The sequence below is a fragment of the Sarcophilus harrisii genome, chromosome 1 (genome assembly GCF_902635505.1).
Source record: "Sarcophilus harrisii chromosome 1, mSarHar1.11, whole genome shotgun sequence".
Lineage (NCBI taxonomy): Eukaryota > Metazoa > Chordata > Mammalia > Dasyuromorphia > Dasyuridae > Sarcophilus > Sarcophilus harrisii.
In genome coordinates, this window is record NC_045426.1 from 255,622,613 (window position 1) to 255,636,593 (window position 13,981).

A 13,981-nucleotide genomic window follows, 5' to 3' on the forward strand; every position below is an offset into this window, starting at 1 on the left:
TCACAGAAACTTGAGAGAAAGCAGTTACTGCTTGTTACTATTATTAATGTTTTTCAAAAGAATTTTATGAGTAACTAAAGGGAAAAGCAAATTAAGACACAAATAGAAGGCATAGAATGGAGGTTATGAAACCCAGGTATCCTGACACAGTTTAGCTTCCAAGGACTGAACTGACTGATCTACCTGCCTCCCCCCTTTCCTACCTAACCTTAGCATTGACCGTCAATCAATCTGTACCCTCTAATACCTTCAGGGCCAAGTATCTTCCAATACCCGTTAGTTTAGAGTTAGTTGCAAGTATTATTCTCTTCTACCTTGGGTTATAAATTTTAAAGCATCTTGAGAGTTCATTCAACAAATATTTTGTTAAATCATTTTTCAGTCGTATAGGACTTTTCATGACCCTCTTTGGGGTTTTCTCAATAGAGAAACTGAAGCAGTTTGCCATTTCCTTCTCCAGCTCATTTTATAGATGAAATTAGAGAGGCAAATAGGGCTAAGTGGCTTATCCAGAATCACGGAACGAGTGTCTCTGAGACTGTACTTAAACTCAGGAAGAAGAGAATTTCTGACTCCTAAGTCTAGCACTCCATCAACTGCGCCACCTAGCTACCCTTAATATTTATTGAGCAACTATTACCTGTAAAGTACAGTGCCAGGATTTGAAGATTTGGTATTTATTGATTTCCTTGTTCTAAAAAAGTAAAATCATCATTGTAAAAATATGCATAGAAGAATTGCACATGATTAACATATATCAGATTACTTGCCATCTGGGGAAAAGGGTTGGGGGAAGGAAGGGGAAATTTGGAACACAAGATTTTGCAAGGATCAATTATCCATACATATGTTTTGAAAATAAAAAGCTTTAGTAAAAATAATAAAAAAGTAAAATCATGGTCCTAACTAGTGTTGAATTGGGCCTTTTTGCTCTGCTAGGGAACATCCTACCCAACAAGCCACAATTAATCATACATAGGGGGGTTGTTTTCAGGACTGGTACCCTGACTGGAGCTTAGGTCTCCACTGTGATCTCCAGATAGATAATCTGAATTTGAAAGTGGCACATTTGTGACACTGAGCCAGGTTCCGGTATTCAGTAACAATAATAAGTCACTTCATGTAGTATTTTACAGTCTTAAAAGATAAGAGCGTCACCTGTGCCCAAGTCTTTTAAGTTCTTACCAAGGGCTCCTACGTCCACAGAGTATTTGTCCTTGACATTCATTAAAACTCATCTTAATGACTAGCATTAATATAACTCTTTGTTTTACAAAACATGTGTTAATTCATTTGAACCTTTTCAACCTGAAAGATAAGCACTATTATCTTCATTTTACAGATGAAGAAAGTGAGGCAAACAGAGGTTAAATATCAGGATCATTCTGAAGACAACTATGACATCTGCTAGGTGATGTCATTTCTTGCAAGTGAGTAGGATTTCAATGAGGGAGGCTGTGCAAGGCCACCTGCCTTACTTTCCCCTCCAGAGCCTTTTGGGTCCAGTGGCAAGAAATAGATCAGCATGATTGAAGATGGCCCTAGATGCAGTGGGAGACTTTGGTCTTTTTAAGCTAAAGTCTTTAATAGGTCTCAGTTTGACTGAGGCAGAACACATTCAGTGATTAAGACAAGAGAAGAAATGTGGCTTTTTAACTAAAATGGCCTTTTTAACTAAAAAAAAAAAAAAAAAAAAAAAAAAAAGAATCCTTCTGTGAGAGGAAGATCCTCAGGGTTTCTGGCCAAAACATCAACAATTGCTCAGGATCACACTGCTAATTAAGTGCATGCAACAGAATCCAACAATCTGGTTACTCCTAACTAGGTGGCTCAGTGATTAGAGCATTGGCCTAGAGTCGGGAAGACCTGAATTCAATACAGTTTCAGACACCCACTAGCCGTGTGACCCTGAGGAAGTCATTTAACCCTCTGCCTCAGTTTATTCATCTGTAAAATGAACTGGAGAAGGAAATGGCAAATCAGTAATTTTGCCAAGAATGAGGTCACACATATGAAAATGACCCAAACAATACTTCTTTTCAAAGCTTTTAATGCATTTTCTTCACAACAACTCTGTGAAATCAGTAGTACCCATTCAATTTACCCCCATTCCCACAAAACCCATCCCCATCTCCCCTGATAAAGAAGCTGAATCTGAGAGGTTAATTCACTTGCTCAGGTCTATGAAGCAGAGCCAGACTATGCATCTAAGTCCAACGTATATTCCACTAAATCATACTGTCCATTCTAGAGCTATATTATCTCAGCCTCAGATGGGATATCGAAATCTCCCTAATGATCTAACCTATACCCAGATAAGAATCCCCCTGCCGTGTCCCCAAACAAGTCATCAGCTTTTGATAAAACAATCCATCACCTCCTCAGCAGCCCCATTCCATTTTGGGACAGCCCAAACATTAGGATTTCTCCCCCTTTTTACAAAATCCAAATAAACTCATTATCAGCTTACATCCATTGCTCTGGGTTATACTCTCTGGGACCAACAAAATCACTCTTCAGGTGACAGCCTCCTATCATGGAATTCACCAAGTCCTCTCTTCTCCAAGGCAAACATTGTCAGTTATCTCAGGGGATCTTCCCATGATGTAATCTCAAAACCCTCTCCCATCCAAAGACATTGAACATTCCTTAGGTTATCAAGCTTCCTAGAAAGTTGTTCCCACTGTGTCTTCTTTCACAGCATGAATAATATGAATATATGTTTTGTGTGATTGCCCATGTATAACCTATATCAAATTACTTGCCCTCTCAGGGAGGGGGAAAGTAAAGCTTGAGGAGAGGGGAATTTGGGGATTTGAAATTTTTTTTTAAAAGATATTTAACATTATCTTTACATGTAATTAGGAAACACACACACACACATAAACAACTAGAGAATCTAGAGAATCACCTAAAAAAAAAACTACTAGAAATAATCCACAATTTTTTATCAAAGTTGCAGGATACAAAATAAACCCACATAAATCATCAGCATTTTTATACATCACTAACAAAATCCAACAGCAAGAAATACAAAAAGATTCCATTCAAAATAACTGTTGATAGTATAAAATATTTGGGAATCTATCTGCCAAGAGAAAGCCAGGAACTATATGAGCAAAACTCCAAACCACTTCCCACACAAATAAAGTCAGATCTAAATAATTGGAAAAATATTAAGTGCTCTTGGCTAGGTCGAGCAAATATAATAAAGATGACAATATTCCCTAAACTAATTTGTTTATTTAGTGCTATACCAATCAGACTCCCAAGAAACTATTTTAATGACCTAGAAAAAATAACAATAAAATTCACCTAGAAGAACAAAAGGTCAAGAATTTCAAGGGAATTAATAGGGGGGAGAGGGAGAAAGTAAATGAAGATAGTCTAGCTGTACCAGATCTAAAACTATATTATAAAGCAGCAGTCACCAAAACTATTTGTTGGTGGCTAAGAAATAGACTAGTTGATCAGTGGAATAGGTTAGGTTCACAGGACAAAATAGTCAATGACTATAGTAATCTAGTGTTTGACAAACCCAAAACCCCAGCTTTGGGGATAAGAACTCACTATTTGACAAAAACTGCTGGGAAAATTGGAAATTAGTATGGCAGAAAGTAGGCATTGACCCATACCTAACACCATATAATAAAGTCTAAATGGGTTCACGATCTAGACATAAAAAGTGAGATTATAAACAAATTAGAAGAAAATAGGATAGTTTACCTCTCAGAGCTGTGGAAGAGGAAGGAATTTGTGACCAAAGAAGTAGAGATCATTATTGATCACAAAATAGATAATTTTGATTATATTAAGTTAAAAAGTTTTTGTAGAAACAAAACTAATGCAGACAAGATTAGAAGGGAAGCAAAAACTGGGAAAACATTTTTACATTCAAAGGTTCTGATAAAAGCCTCATTTCTAAAATAGAGAATTGACTCAAACTTATAAGAATTCAAGCCGTTCTCCAATCGATAAATGGTCAAAGGATATGAACAGACAATTTTCAGATGAAGAAATTGAAACTATTTCTGAGCAAAAATGTTTGTGGCAGTCCTTTTTGTAGTGGCTAGAAACTGGAAATTGAATGGATGCTCATCAATTGGAGAGTGGCTGAGTAAATTTTGTAAGAAACTCAAACTTCTGCCAATAGAATCCCAGGATCCCAGGAGGACAGACTTGCTTCATTGTATTGATGAGAAGTAGTTCTCTACACACATGACCACACACACAGCACCACATGGTCATGTGATTTCATTTCATCTGAACCCAAATTGAGTCCTTAACAACTGGTTTGAACTAGCATTAAAAGCCATGTACAACTCAGCACCTGCTATTTCTCCCTATTCTTAGATATGAATATTCTATCACAAACAAAATTATCTACTCATTTTCCTCTGAATGCAATGTCTTTGCTTACAACAGGGGTCAATCAATACACAAAACACAAACATTTATTAGACTAGTCACTAGAAATACAAAGGCAAAAATGAAATCATCCTAGCTTTCGAGGCTTACACCATATTGGATGGAGTGCCTTCTTCGAATCTTTTACCAATCTGATTCAGAATTTCTGAACTGGAAGGACCTCAAAAATAACTTTGTCCGCCTCCATCCCATTCATTTCAAACATGTCTGACTCTTTGTGACCCCATTTGGGGTTTTCTTAGGCGGTACAGTGAATAGAGTGCTAAGCCTGAAGTCTGGAAGCCCCGGGTTCAAATCTAGCCTTAGATGCTTATTAGTTGTATGGCTCCAAACAAGTTATTTTTTTCCTGTTTACTGCCTCCATTCTCTCATCTGTAAAATGAACTGGAGAAGAAACTGGCAAACGACTCCATCATCTTTACCAAGAACATCTCAAATGGGGTCACAAAGAATGTGACACAACTGAAAAAACTCAATAACAGCAACAACCCCCTCATTTACAACTGAAGACACCGAGGTCAAAAAAGATGAAGTTACTTGTCTTCAGGTCACAAAGCTAATTATCAGCAGAGTTAGTATTAAATGCAGGGATATCTTGGACCAGCTCATGGAAGCTCCCCAAAGCAATCAGCATATAGAAATGATACAAATCAGGAGTTGATTTGTTGTTTTGTTGATTATCTAGACTGAAGAAAATGATGGACAAAATATCAATAACTCAGATTAAACTTACAGGTATGTCACTCATACTTTTCAGAGACCCTATTGTTAAATCTTTTCCAGCACTCTCTGAATTAGAACCCATATATTATTTGGATTCCAAGGAAAGTGTTCTTTCCTCGACATTGTGCCTACCCTTGAGTCCTTCAGGGCTCTCCCCTGTGAAGCCTTTTCTCTTAATTCCTAACTTTACCATTCCACAGAGTCCTCTCTATTGTATTCCTAAAGCACTTACAGGCTAGGCTAATCATTTGATACTTGGTATATTCCTTGCCTTGAACTGTAAAATAGCTCTTACTTCCCTAACTAGCCTGTAAGCTCATGTTTTTGTCTTCTTTGTATTCCCAGTTCAGTGCCTGATACAAAGTAGATTTAGTTTATATGCTTTAGTAAATGCTTGTTGAATTGAATGAAACTGAATTGACTCATAGTGTGATATAGAGAGCTGAAAAAAGATCATCTTAGAGAACATTTGATACATACCCTTCCCCCTTTTATAGAGGAAGAAACTGATGTTCAGAGAGGTTGATGACTTGCCCATGATTTGACACAGGGGCAGGATCTGAAACCAGGACTTTGGATCTTCAAGTTTGGTTTTCTACTATGGCACAGTGCTTTGAATGACATTCATGATACATGAATGAAACTGATTTTATTAAGCATTTACTACTAAGGCACCACTCTAAGATATGAGAATTTAATGAGAGAGAGAGAGAGAGAAGAAGAAGAAGAAGAAGAAGAAGAAGAAGAAGAAGAAGAAGAAGAAGAAGAAGAAGGAGAAGGAGAAGGAGAAGGAAGAAGGAAGAAGGAAGAAGGAGAAGGAGAAGGAGAAGGAGAAGGAGAAGGAGAAGGAGAAGGAGAAGGAGAAGGAGAAGGAGAAGGAGATGGAGAAGGAGAAGGAGAAGGAGAAGGAGAAGGAGAAGGAGAAGGAGAAGGAGAAGAAGGAAGAAGAAGAAGAAGAAGAAGAAGAAGAGGAAGAAGAAGAAGAAGAAGAAGAAGAAGAAAGAAGAAGAGAGGAGAGAGAGAGAAAAAGACAGAGAGAGAGAGAGAGAGAGAGAGAGAGAGAGAGAGAGAGATTGATTTTGAACTCTTTTGAAGAGTTTACATTCTAAGGGAGACAGTCCTATAGGGGAGTATGGCTAGGACATTTGGGTCTGGGGAAATCAATGGGATGGTAGGTAAACCCAGAAGGCTGTGGTGTGGTTGACACATTCTTTCCTGAAGCAATGGTAGTATTGATTGGCTTAGCTTCCCAGAGAAGTAAAGATGATCTTATCCTTCTTGCTGGAGCACCCAACATAATACCTGGCACACATTCGAAAGCTAGGCAGGCATTCAGCCAAAAGAAATAGAATAGAAGATGTCATCCAAAAATTGTTAAGTGAAAATAAAAAAGATATGCTTGTCATGGTGGGAGAACAAGGGATAACCAGTGTGTTCCACTGATATCCTTGAATACAGGGTTGTTGTGAGCCTTAAATGAAATAGTAATTATAGATTCCTTAGCACAGTATAAATATTAATCAGTATAAATATTCATTATTATTATTGAATGAATGAAAATGCATTTTTGGGTTATATGCATACATTCATTTTTTATAATTCCATATGGGTTAAGTTGAGAGAGAAAAATCAGAACAAAAGGGGAAAGCCACAAGAAAGGGAAAAAATGGTGAAAAGAGTGTGTATTGATCCACATTCAATCTCTACAGATCTCTCTCTGGATGTGGATGGCATTTTCCATCCAGAGTTTATTGGGATTAATTTGGATCACTGAATTGCTGAGAAGAACCAAGTTTGTCATAGTTGATCATCATACAGTTTTGTTGTTGCTGTGTACAGTGTTTTCCTGGTTCTGGTTGCTTCACTCAGCATCAGTTCATGTAAATTCTTCCAGGCTTGAAAATGCATTTATTAAACACTTATTGTGTACCAAGCACTATACTAAGTACTAGGGATACAATAGAAAAAAGGAGAGATTCCCTTTTCTCAAGTATCTCAATTCTAATTGTCTCTTCCAAAAGAATGTTCCCTGCCATTCCCATTCTATCATTTATTTTATTTTGCTGAGGGAATTGGGGTTTAAGTGACTTGCCCAAGGTCAAGCAGTTAGGAAGTGTTAAGTGTCTGAGGTCAGAGTTGAATTCGAGTCCTCTTGACTTCAGGGCTGGTGCTCTGCCTTCCACTGTGCCACTTAGCTGTCCCTACTTATTTTCTTTAAAAAAATTTTTTTTTTACTATAATAGTTGCAATCATGTTTATTAGACAAATCAAAACAAACATTCAGAACATAAAAAGAAATTAACAAGGAAACTACATTATACTGAAAGAAATCATAGGTAACAAACTAATATCAATATTAAATATATAGTCCAGATGTATTAGCATCTAAATTCATAAGGAAAAAATTAACCAAATTACAAGATATAGATAATAATACAATAATGGCTGGAGATTTCAATGTCCTCTTAGTTTTGGTCTTATCACTTCTTTTTGGTTTTTCCCCTATCTATCAACTCCTCTGCTCTAGAGTTCTTCACTTGGTGATCTCATCAGCTCCCATGAATTTAATTAACATCTTTATACTAACAATTCTCAAATCTACCTTTCCTGCCCCAAACCCCCTACTGATCTTTCAGACATCTCAAAATGGATGTCTAATAGACATCTTAAACTCAACAAAATGGAATTCATTATTTTTTTCCCCTAAACCATCTCCCCACTCCTATGTCCCCTATTATGTATAATAGAAGGCAGCACCATCCTCCCAGTCCTTCTGGCTCATCCTTGACTCCTTATTCTTTCTCCTGCAATATCCAAGCCATTACAAAAGCCTGTCAATCTCAGCTTTGATTATACACCTTGCTCTCCTTTGACACTGCTATCACTCAGGTGCAAGCTCTTATCCCCTCAAGCTTTGATTATTTGCAATAATCTACAGATCTCTCTTCAAGTCTCTCCCCACTAAAGTGATTTTCCTAAAGCACAAGTCAGACTATGTCATGCTCTGTCCCATCTTAAATAAACTCCACTGACTCCCAATTCCCTTCAGAATCAAATACAAAATCCTGTTTGACATTCAAAACCTACTTTTCCATTCTTTTTATTCTTGATAAAAATAAAATACTACTTGAAAATATAGGTGCCTTTTACTTTCCTCTCTTTCTTTCTTCTCACCCTCTTACAATCCAATCTCCAGCCTCATCATTCTATTGAAACTGCTCTCCCTAAAGTTATTAATGATCTCTTAAAGAAGAAATCCAGTGAGAAAACTCTTATTTACTCTTCTTGATCTCTGCAAGCTTTGACATCGTCAATCACCTTCTCTCTTTGATACTCTCTTCTGTCTAGGTTTTTAGAAGCCACTTATCTCCTGATTCTTCTCCTTCCCATCTGACTGCTCCTTCATCTGCTCTGCTGGATCCTCATCCATACCATTCCCTTTAAGAGACACATGCTTTTCAGTTCAGTGACTGTGGCTGTCCATGAACAAGATACTTGAGTATTTTCTTCAGCTGTCCTTCATGCTTGGAAAGCTCTTCCTTCTTATCACTACCTCTTGCCTTCCCAGGCTTCATCTGTTCTCAGCTAAAATCCCACCTTCTATGATAAACTTTTCCCATCCCCCCGTTAATTCTAGTGCCTTTTCTTTCTTATGCACATGCTACTTATCCTATATAGAGCTTGTTTGTACATATTTGTTTGCTTGCTGTCTCCCCATTAGGTCATGAGCTCTTTGAGGGCAAAAATTGTATTCTTTTACTTCTTTTTACAGCCTTTAGCATAGTTCCTGGCACACAGTAGGCATTTAATAAATGTATTGACTAAGAAAACCCTCAGCACGTGAGGCAGATCTCTTGTTTCCCTTCCCCAATTTCCAAACTTTTTTTTTGATGAAGTAATCAGGGTTAAGTGACTTACCCAAGGTCACACAGCTAATAAGTGTCAAATGCCTGAGACTAGATTTGAATTCAGGTCTTCCTAAAGCTGATGCTCTATCCACTGTACCACCTAGCTGCCCTCAATTTCCAAATTTATTGAAGATTATGAATGAGGATTACCCAAGATGAAAAGTCAGGAGATTTGCATTTTTGGAGGGAATGTCTATATCAAGGAGGTCCCAAATCTATTGGAGCACTAATTGGTGAGCAGGAGAGGCGAGATCTCTTATTTCTCACATTCCCATGTTTCTGCTGGCATTCTTCAGATTTTCCACTGCTCACATCTTCGCTTGTGGTTTGCTTCCTTGGCTGCTAGCCTAGTACGGCCTTGGCAAAAATTTGTCTTCACAGGATGGGGCCCTTTCAAAAATATGTCAGGAATAATGCCAAGCAAATAAAAGTTTTCCAGATGTAGACATGTGTTTCTTTTGCGAGGGAGCAGGGAAATGGTACAAATGTATTTTATCCTTTGTGATTACATCACATACAGCAAAATTTTCATAAATTGCAGGATGAGGGGAAGGAATATTTATACAAATAAGTGTGAATAATAAGCATCTAAAGGGGGAGGAGGTTCCTTGAAAAACAGTGTTCTGCTCATCTGTAATGGTTTTAGGCAGGGATGCATATGGAAATAGTAACAATCATCTTATTGGGGCTGAGGGGAGAGCTTGTTTGACATATTTTTAGCTCAAACTGCATTATTGGCACTTTCTCCATTATTTTCTTCAGTATAGACAGTCAACAAAATAATAGTGATATACCCATTGCTGAGATTTAAGTACACTCATTTTAGCAATCTGCTTTATAGTAAGAGCTGGTTCCAGCACATCCAGGATTGTAGGTAAGGTTGAAACCGTCTCTATGACTTGGGGCTTATCTAAGAGTCAGTGCTGGATCATCCATCAGTCATTCCTGAGATGTTGAATGGTGTAAGGAAGGGAAAAAATAGATCAGAAAAATGGCCTCTTAACAATTTGGAAATTAAGGGATTGCCTATTGAGTGGGGAACGGTTGAACAAATTGTGGTATATGAATGTAAAGGAATACTATTGTGCTATAGCAAATGATGAGCAGGTAGATTTTGGGGGAAATAATTAGAAAGACTTACATGAATTGATGTTGAAGTGAGCAGAACCAGGAAAAGAGTGTGCACATTAACAGCAAGATTGCACAATAATCAAGTATGATTGACTAAACCCTTCTCAGAAATAATGATCCAAGACAGTTTCAAAAGACCCATGATGGAAAATGCTATTCACATCTAGGGAAAGAACTATTTTCTTTCTGAAGCATACTGTTTTCACTTGTTTTTCTTACTCATGGTTTGTCCCTTTTGTTCTGATTCTTCTTTCACAGAGAAACTAATGTGGGAATATGTTTAATATGATTGTACAAATATAAACCTATACTTAGATTGCCAACTTGGAGAAGAATAAGGGGAGAGAGAAAAAAAATGGAAATCAAAATCTTATAAAAGTAAATGTCATAAACTAATAAATGCATTTTTAAAAGAAAGAGAAAAATAAAGGAAAATGGTCTCTATGTGTCAGAGAGTGAAAGAGGTTTTAGCCTTTGAGAAGTACGATAGGGTCAGATTTTGTCTATTTATTTTTTTGAGGGATCTAGATCTTTGATTTCATTGGTTTGGTGGTTTCTGAGAAAACTATCAGTGCAGATTGGGGATTATTCTAAAATGTATAGTCTGAAAGTTGAGGTTAAATGACCTCACTAGGGCCACTCAGCCAGTTTACATTATAAGAAGGACTTCTGAATTCCAAGGGTAACTTTCTCTTCACCATGTCATTCTGCCTTTCAAGATATCAAGACATCTGAGCCTCAAGAAACATGGGTTCAAATCCTGCCTCTGACATGATGAGCAAGACAGCTAAATATTCTGGGTCTCAATTTTCTTATCTTCAAAAGGGGAATAATAATCCTGATTTCTACATACTTTACAGGGTCATTTTGTGGACAAAATGTTTTGTCAGCCTTAAAAGCACTTAAAGAAATGAGAGCAGTGATTGTTCTCTGGTGATGGGGGCCAATTTAAGGGCTCGGCCCTTCGGACCACCTGCTCCCTGACAGCTGGGCTGCTCTAGGAAGTGGGAGCCATAGATGTGGTATAAATCACTGCAACCATTCCTGGATAAATGAGGCTTCAGTTATTGATTTTTTGATTAAGTGCTTCCTACCCCAGGGGGAAGTGTGGTCAGTGGGAGAGAACATTACTTTTTTTTTTTTTAATGGATTTTTATTAATATATTTTGAAATCTAAATTCCTTTCTTCCAAAGATCCATCCCACATGACAAAGAATATTTTAACATATATTATTAGTTGTTATTATTACATAAGTTAATACATTTATTATTTAGCATACAACATATATATTAATATAAAGTAAGACAAAAAGAGAAAAAGGAAAAAATCAGCAAAAAACCAATCATTGCATCAAAAAAGAAAAGAAAATATATACCATATTTCCAGGTCCGTGGGCTTCCCACCTCTCTATTTTAGAGCTGTGCTTGGCCTTTGTAATTTTGTGACATATACTTTTTATTGTTCTGGGATTTTTTTTCCATTTTCACTGTTGTTGGAAGGAAAGAATGAAACAAGCACTTAAGTGACAGTCTTCACAATAACCCTGTAAGACTGCAGCTATTAGGATAACTGGGCAACTAAGTGGCACAGTGAATAAAGCACTGGGTCTGGAGTCAGATAAACCTGAGTTCAAATGCAGCCTCAGACATGTATTAGCTGTGTGACACTGAACAAGTCACTTGATTCTGTTTGCCTCAGTTTCCTCATCTGTAAAATGAGGTGGAGAAGGAAATGCAAAACATTCCAGTATCTCTGCTAAAAAATACCCCAAAGGGGTCATGAAGAGTCATACACAATTGAAACAATCAAATAACAACAAAATTATTGTAGCCATTTAATAATTTGGCAGAGATAGATAGAAATGACTTTCCCAGAGTCACTCTGCACATTATGGTATCACTTAGTGATTTTAACAGTCAATGATAAATCTCTGGTCCTCTCATGCTAAAGCACTACTATTGCGAGTTGGGGGGGAAAAGGTTAGACTGAGGGTCAGAACAATTGACTCTTACTGATGAACTTGCGTAAATCTCATAAATTTCTAAAGCCTCAGTTTCCTCAACTGTAAAATGGAAACAAAATTATTTGGCACTATTTACATAAAGTGAAATAGTTTACATAGAGGTAATATATACATATATATGTTTATACACACATACATACACACACACACAGAATAAAGGAAAATAAAATAAATACAAACACAGAGAAACTAAATACTAGCACTATGTAATGCTAGTAGTTCCCTACCTTTCCCTCTCTTTATGGAGAGAAGTAGATTTCCTCATCTCTTTTCCAGGGCCAATTACAATGATAGGGATTTTAGATGTAGAGCTAAAAGAGACCTAAGAACCTGCTTAATCCAGCCCTTTCTTTTTACAGATGAAGAACTTGTGTTCCTAGTGTCAGAGTAGACCAATTTTGCCCAAAATCACTAGGGAAATAAATGATAACTGTGTTGTTGTTGCTCATTTGTTTTTCAGGTACTTTCAACTCTTTGTGACCCCATTTGGGGTTTTCTTGGCAAAGATACTAGAATGATTTTCCATTTCCTTCTCCAGCTCATTTTACAGATGAGGAAACTGAGGAGGGTTAAGTGACTTGCCCAGAGTTACACAGCTAGTATCTGAGGCAAACTCATGCAGAGGTCTTTCTAACTTCAAGTCCAGCATTCTATTTGCTGGGTCACCAAGGATAGTTGTAGGAAATGTCCAAGTAGGGATCAGTCTAAAAGAAAATTTGAAATTATTTCAATTAACTTAAATTAGAGAAAATGTTGGTTTGCCTTAGTTTTTAGTCTTTCCATTTACATTATTGAAGTGATTTTGTATATCATTTTCCTGTGTCTATTTCAATTTACATCAGTTCATAAGAATCTCCCTTTATTTCTCTGTATTCCTCATGATCATCACTCCCCCCCCCCCCAATTATGGCTCAATAATAAGCATGTCACTCCCATATCTCAACTTGTTCAGCCTTTCTTCAATCAGTGGACATCCATTTTATTTCTGGATTTTTGTTGTTGTTATCATGAGTTCAAGATAAATTCTTTTGGGTTCTGCCTCCTTATCTCCTGTCATTCTCACACTCTAGCAAATATGAGCACAAGACCATTTTCCTTTATTTTTCTCTTTCTTTTAAAAATGTATTTTTTAGTTTATGACATTTACTTTTATAAGATTTTGATTTCCATTTTTTTCTCTCTCCCCTTATCTTATACCCTGACTGGATTGTAAGCTCCTGAAGAGCATGTATTGGGTCCATGTCCAACTTTGTATCCTGAGTCTGACACAGAATTGGTGCTTAATGTTTGTCAAATCTTCAAGCTTTTAATGAGTACCTACTATGTGCCAGGCATTGTGCTAAACACTGGGGATACAAAAAAAAGTGATGGGGAGAGATTTAGATAATGAGGTATTTGTATTAAATCCTGGAGGCAATAGGGAGCCACTGGGGTTTATTGAGTGGGAGAGTGACATGATCAGACCTACATTTTAGGAAGATCTCTTTAGTAGGATGTATTGGAGTAGGGACAGATTTGAGACAGGCAGACCCACCAGCAGATTATATCAATAACCCAGACACGAGGTGACGAATGCCTGTGTCAAGATGGTTGCAGTGTTGAAGGAGAGAAGAGATGGGAAGAGTGGAAGATATATAAAATATGTTACAAAAAGTAATGGGATGAAATAGAATTATGGCTGAAGGAGAATGAGAAACAAGAGGAAAACAGCCCCAGGAAGACCATAAAGCCTGTTTAAATGTCTAGGGAGCCAAGGGATGGACTGAA